The sequence below is a fragment of the Brassica oleracea genome, chromosome C1, assembly GCF_000695525.1.
Source record: "Brassica oleracea var. oleracea cultivar TO1000 chromosome C1, BOL, whole genome shotgun sequence".
Taxonomy (NCBI): domain Eukaryota; kingdom Viridiplantae; phylum Streptophyta; class Magnoliopsida; order Brassicales; family Brassicaceae; genus Brassica; species Brassica oleracea.
Window position 1 is genome coordinate 17782634 of NC_027748.1, and position 7306 is coordinate 17789939.

At 44.9% G+C, this 7306-nt stretch overlaps 1 pseudogene; it reads right to left on the bottom strand.

The window, feature by feature from the left end:
* Nucleotides 1–3259: 3259 nt before the first annotated feature.
* LOC106333667 overlaps nucleotides 3260–7306 on the bottom strand; it is a 28565-nt pseudogene continuing 24518 nt past the window's right edge.

Consider the following 7306-nt stretch of genomic DNA (forward strand, 5'->3'; position numbering starts at 1 on the left):
ACATACTTCTGATTCCGATCAGACTTCTTACTCCGGGATGGTTGCGTTGAACGATCTGTGATGACAGTGTTCTGAACCACCAGAGCAAGTTGCCATGGATGAAGCGTCGATCGACTAACTACCAAGGACAAGTCGCCATAGATATCATTATGAACGTACCACCATGGACGGACCGTCACAATCAAGTCACCACGGTGGACATGTCTTCGCAGCATTGATGCAATCCATGTGTAGATGGAGTAATGAAATCAACAGGTCGAGTCGTCTTATTGATCCGCATGTTGCCGTGACTGGTGCAGTCGGCATGTAAGATGTTTGTGAGATCAAACCGAGACTACCGAGATCGAACCGAAACTGACGGAGTACGCTCGTCATGCCTTGTCAATCCGCAGCTTGTCATGAGTACGTGATGTCCAGAAAGTGGCTGACGGACTATCCTTTGTCGCCAAGATCAGGTTTTGAGCTTCTTGCGGTGAAACGAGAAGGCATTCTGCCTATGATCTCGAGATGGTTTGCGGCAAGATCATGCAAAGACCAGTGCGAGGAGATGGACAAAGTTTCAAGAAAATTAAGTCTTATTAGCAACCACATGTCATCAACATTGATATAATCAAATACAATGACTTTGAACATAAGTCAATACGCTGTAACAATCATTATCGCTTCTTTAAATATTTTATTATCGTGGTTAGATAATAAATTATTAAAGAAGCAAACTATAACTTGACTACACCTTAAAGCTTGTAAATCCGTAAGGATAATAATGATTTTATAAGGTTGTTAGGAAAACTTATCTTGTCAATTGGTAGAGCTTGCTTGGTGAAGAAGCAAGAGCTCTATGCTATGAAGTTTGCGTCCTTAGCAGAGTTCGGAGATGAGAGCATCGAAGTCTTCTTGATTTTTCCTTGTCACATCACTTTTGCCAAGATTGCACGAATTCTTGGATCGAGAAGGGAGCTCTTGATCAGCACTTGACGAAGAAGTGGACGAGAGGCCTCCAACTTGGTGAAGAGACGCAGACGGTCATGACGCGTGAGGTAGAAGCAAGAGCTTTATGGAAGTGTGGTGACATATAGAGATGTGGGTAAAGCCGTGTCTCATGCTTCCAAGGCAAGACCACAACCGTATAGAGATGTCAAGTTCAAGCTTCTTAATCTTGATGGAGCTTTAAGTCGTTGTCACTGATGGAGCACGAACCGCCCAGCCTTCTTGTCGGCAAAATCAGATTTGATGAGTTCTTCATTCATGAGAACCAGATTCCGAGATCAAGTCCATAATTCTGCCGAGAACAAGTTTTGATCTCTGACGAGAACATGTCTTCACCGAGAACGAGTCTTCAGCTTTGACGAGTCGATGGAGAGCTCGTGACGAGATGGTAGGATTGTGACAAGATAGCCTTTGTCGCCGAGATAAGGTCTTGAGCTTTGTTGAGAACAAATCTGAAGACTATCGACAAAAGTTTCGAACTTTGGCGGTATCAACAGCAAAGCTTCATGAGAAAGCTTCATTCCCGTTCCTTGTGTTGATCAGCTCCTGAGGAATCTCAGAGCTGTTGACATATCTATCAATGGCATCCAAGTGGTTCTGATCGTTCTTCTCAACGTTCTGTATCAGGGATGTTGCAGTCAATCTCTGTCATCGTCCTCTTCTTGTAGCCACGAGGTCAATGAAAGTCCAAGACTTTGGCTCAGTCTACCTTAACGCATCTGGAAAGTCGTGTTTCATGGACTTGGAAAGAAGTTCGAGCAGTCCCAAAAAGCTTCACCGGCGGATTGAGACTGAAGCAGCACCACCGACCTTCTCCCCGAGGACTCCTATGGCTCGATCTCCAATCCGCAAATCATCACAATTCACCTCAGCCCTCGTCATCTTCCTCGGCGACTACTGCGATTGTGGACCGGAGACGCGTAAAGTCATCGACTTTTTGATCTCCCTCCCAGAGAAACACCGGAGCAAACCCACGTCTTTCTCGCCGTGAACCACGACTTCGCCTTCGCCGTGATTCTGGATTTGCTGTCGCGTCCTTTGGATGGATCCGGACGTCTAAGAATCTTAGGATCACGAGAGCGAGAATCAAACCAGTTTCATCTCTCGAGACCGCTCCGACATCGTCTTCTTCTTCAGACGTCGTCGATTTAGCTTTACTCGAGCAATCCATGGAGAGTCTCGGCCTAGGTATCGACGTCCTCGTCTCCTGTCTCGCTAGCCCCTTTTCGTCTCTTTTTCCGATCTTCTATCCGTTGGAATGGAAGAAGAAAGAGTCGATTTTGATTTTTTTTAATCTAAATCTAGGGTTTTTACAAGTTTGATATGCTTTGAAGATAGTTCTCTTTGGCCCCCTCCTTCTAGCGCCAACTGTTTGAACCGAAAACGGTGTGTTTGTCGGATTCATACAATGAAGAATTTAAGAAATAGATTTCTTAAATTCTTGAGGCTTAGGAGAAATCAACATAGAAATCAAATGGAAAATGAACATCAAAAAGAGTTTATTGATCAAAGATTGTATTACATGTATGATTACAAGTGTAAATTAAATCTAAGAATTCATAAACTCTTTGTAAGAAGTGTTCTAGGTATAAAATGGAGAAGATGAGATCCTTTGATAAATAGATGTGTGTCTCTATTTATACAAGTAAGAAGCTAGAGCTTCATAGTAAAATGAGTCTAATTCAATATCTAATGGGCGTTGAGGGAAGATGTAAATCCACCCCCAACAAATACTTTCCAACCTTAAAAAATTAACGCACCGGCTGTTGCACACGGAACGGAATGAGACCCACGAGCCGAGTAAACGGACGTGGATGGTCCATTAGTTATGGGTGGTTACACTTAGCCTTCTTCCCTTTTTGTGTATTTCTTATTTACGAGTTGTAACTATCAATGCTCGTGTCGTGTTTACAAAGTAACAAGTTTTTATAGCTTGATTTACTAGTACTTAGTTTATAAGATGGATCCTCAGTTACATATGTAGGTGTTGGAAAGTGATTACTGACTAGTGAGAATGGCCCAGTGATTGACATTCTTGAACATACAGTTAGGTCGCAACAGAAATGGAGATGCATGGTATTCCTACGGGCGGTGTCCCTGCGACAAGAATTCAGAGACACAACAAATAGAAACGAAAAAAGAGGAAACTAGGTAAAACAAAACAACGAAAGAGAATCCTTTACGACCTTACGGTAGTAATTTGAAAACGACACGGAGCCGAGTATAACATAGTAGATATCATCATCACACAAGTCACAACTGATGCTTATATTTAAGCAATACATTTAAAGATCTTCTTGAACCAGTCTTGTCTATAGGAAATCAGAATGTGGCCAATGACCAATCCACAGAATACACCAGGTACATAAGCTGTTGCAGCCACAATTCCGCTCAATACTTGATAATTTTCTTCTTCCTCTTGATCCTCCTTTCTTGTTTCTTCTTCTTCTCCACTGCAGGTCTTTTGGAGAGGAGCACCGCATAGCCCGAGATTATGTACGAATGAAGAGCTATTCTGGCTTTGAATCTGAGTGCCTTGTGGTATTGGACCTTCGAGCATGTTGTAAGAGAAGTTCATCCACGCCAGAAACGCGAGTTTCTCGAGCTCCAGTGGGATTTTTCCTGATAATCTGTTTCTGGATAGATCTAGTGACTGGAGATTGGTCATGTTGGACAAATATGGTGGAATATGGCCTACGAAAGCGTTGCTTGACATGTTGAGCACAATTAGTTCCTTGAGTAAACTGATGGATTTGGGGATTTCTCCTTCGAATCTGTTTTCTGAGACATCGATGGTTTTGTAGATATTAAAACTAATACCGAGCAATTCCATCTTTGAACCTGTGTTAGTCAGAACCACTGACTTACTATAGTTTGAAAAGCTAACTCCTATAAACCTTTGCTGTTTATTATCTGGAGTGTATACACCAGTGAAGAGATTTTTAGAAATGTCAAAGATTCGCAGCTTAGGGAAACTCAAAGAACCCTCTGGGGAAAATATTGGCCCATGGAACTCGTGAGAACGAAGGACAAGAAACTGCAAACCAGGCAACACTCTCAACCAGAAAGGAAACGTGTCATTGAACATGTTGTCTTCAACGTTTAGAAACTGGAGGTAAGTGCAATTAATCAGAGACTTGGGAAGTTCTCCTGATAACTGGTTATGACTAACATCAAGTGAAACCAAGCCAACACTGACAGATTCCTCCGGAAAATTACCAGAGAGGCTGTTATTCTGAAGATGCAAGACTGTAAGCTTAGTATTGAAATTCTCAAAACACCGAGGTATAGAACCGCTGAAGTTGTTGTTGGATAAAATAAGTTTGCCAAGAGAATCCAGCTCGCATATTACCTTCGGAATCTCTCCTGAAAACTGATTATCAGAAGCTGAAAAATATATAACAGATTTTGGTAACAAAGGAAATGGATTCTTGAAAGTGTTTGAACTTATATCCAGCATATATATCTCATTTCTTTGAATAACATCCGTTGCTCCATCAAAACCACTGAATGAATTCCGAGAAACGTCTACATACTCCAGTCCTGGGAGACTCCATAACCACTCTGGCACTTGCCCTTTTATTTAATTGTTAGAAATATCTAAATAAAACAAACTGGTTTGCCTTTGTAGAAACTTTGAAAATTCAGAAATATTGCAGGACGCTAGAGCCAAGGATCCAATTGGTGAGTGTAGGAGATGAATTACACCCCTCCACAAGGCCCATCGAATAACAAGCCCTAATCCAGTAAGTCGGATCGATTTGCTCGGCTCGGCGGCTAAATCCATCGGTTTGGCCTTAGAGTACTTTTAGCCGGTCGAGTAAGTCGACCAAAAGTGCCTGGCTTGGAGAGAGCCTTGTCCAGGCCCGTGTACCCGGCCTCTCGCACCAAGGCCCAAAGAGGTACGAAATTAGGGCATCAGGGGCATGAGTCCTATAAAAAGGGAAGGAGAAGCAACAAGATAGGGACTTTTGGACCATTGAACAGACTGAGCGGCTAGATCTAGGGTTTTAGGCTATCTCTTTGATCTCGTTACTCTTCGATCTTGTTGCTCTTTCATCTTCTTGTCACTCTTGTAACCCTTCAGACCAAATCTAAATAAAACGTCTTTAGCCATCCCATTTCTGACTTCTTTCATCTTAGTCGACTGTTCCTCGCCGCAACATCACGCACTCCTTTTACTAGCGCTCTGACCAGTGTGCAACTCGGAAAGATAGAGAAGCTGCGCTTACCCGAGTACAAACCCGGCGGAGACCCAGTGGAACACATGACGGCTTTCAACATCGCAATGGCATGGGCTCGACTCCCCGACGAAGAAAGGGACGCAGGCTACTGCCAACTGTTCGTCGAAACTCTCCACGAGCAAGCCCTAACCTGGTTTTCTCAATTAGAAGAAAACTCTATCAGAAGCTTCCGCGACTTGTCAGCAGCTTTTCTCAAGACTTACATTATGTTTACCAAGCGTAGCGCTACCGCCTCTAGCTTGTGGAATCTCAACCAAACCAAAGACCAGAGCCTCCGCGACTATATGGAGAAGTTCAAAGCTGTTGTCTCGAGGATTGAAATTCCAGACGGTATTCCAGCGACGCCCTGCGGAACACGTTGTGGGTTCGTTCTAAATTCTGAGAGGATTTATACCAAAACCCAACTACGTCGCTCCAAGACGCTATCGCGCGATCTGACAATTTCATCCAAATGAAAGAAGATACTAACGCCATTCTCAGCAAAATGAACGCATCCAAAGTTCTAGCGGCTAAAAACGCCAGCACGCGATAAGAACCGCGCCAACATGCTCCAATCGACAAAAATGGCCGCAAAGACGGATACATGTATGTCGTCAATGAGAACAACGTGCCGGTTTCAACTCTCGTAGTCCGCGGAGAAGGATGGAACAAATGGGTAAGGGAGCTCGATTCGTCCGACAAACCAGTCGACGCCGTTTGCTCGACCCAGACTACAACAGCAGCAGGTTCAGCGGCAGGACCTTCCAGAACCATCGATCTCACCAAACACTGCAAGTATCACGATGTCAAAGGGCACGATAGGACAAAGTGCAAGTCACTCTATGCGCACTACCTCTCATCCTTAGCAAGTGGCGACTTCAAGTTCGAACCACTAAAGGCTAAGCCAAAGAACGGCAAGAGCTGGAGCAAGAATAAAGAAAGGAGAGCCCAGCGCAAAGCTACAGGCAAAAGTCGACATAGCGAAACTCAACAACGAGATGACGAGGAGGATGCCCCGAAGAGTAATGGCGAGGCAGACTCCTCGGCTGACGAAGAGCAACCAGCTAACCGCAGATGCATTGAGGTCATACTTTCCCAGCAAAACTTGTCGTCGGACGATGAGAACGATGACACACCTGTACTCGAAGATTTGAGAGATGTTCTGAAACGAAAGTTTGAATCCGAAAACAGCAACAGCTCCACGCGCAATGATCTCCGAACAACGTTGAATGCACAGAAGTCGCGGCGTATCTCGGCAGTTGACCCCGATCCCAAAGAACGCCCGAACGGCGACCTTAGGGATTAACTCAACGCAGGAGCATGCGATTTCCGAATCCGCCTCAACTGTTCTAAGCCCACTGACCTCCGGAGACGTTTGGAGCAAACTAAGATGTCAAGCAACGATACTCCGTTATCAAAAAACGATAGCAGCGTACCAATCGATTTACGCGCATTCTTAGATTCCAAGCAGGTCCAAACGCGACGTCAACTAAATGTCATCATGGGCGGTTCTCCTCCTTGCGGCAACTCTGTTCGCTCCGTCAAGGATTACCGTCGGCAGGTCGCGACTTCGCAGAGATGGACGACTAGGCCGCTAAATCACCCTCCGATAACCTTTTCACCGGATGACGCTGAGGGGATTCATGTACCCCACAATGATCCTCTTCTTGTAGTTCTTGGAATTGGGGAGTACGACGTCACCAAGGTCCTCATCGATACATGAAGTTCCGTCGACCTCATTTTTCGAGGAACCCTGCAGAAGATGGGAGTCGATCTCGATGACATCAAACCATCCTCCAGAACATTAACCGGCTTCAACGGATCCTCCGAAACAATACTGGGAACAATCCGCCTTCCGGTACGCGCATGTGGAGTCACTCGGACTGTCAAGTTTGCCGTCGTAAGCACGAAGGCCCCTTACCACGCCATACTCGGAACCCCCTGGATACACTCAATGCAGGCCATTCCATCTACTTATCACCAGTGCGTCAAGTTCCCCGGTACGGACGGAAAAATCAAAACACTGCGAGGAGATCAAAAGGCCGCTAGGGAACTCCTAGTCGCCACAGTTAAACTCCAACGATCGTCTTTATCGG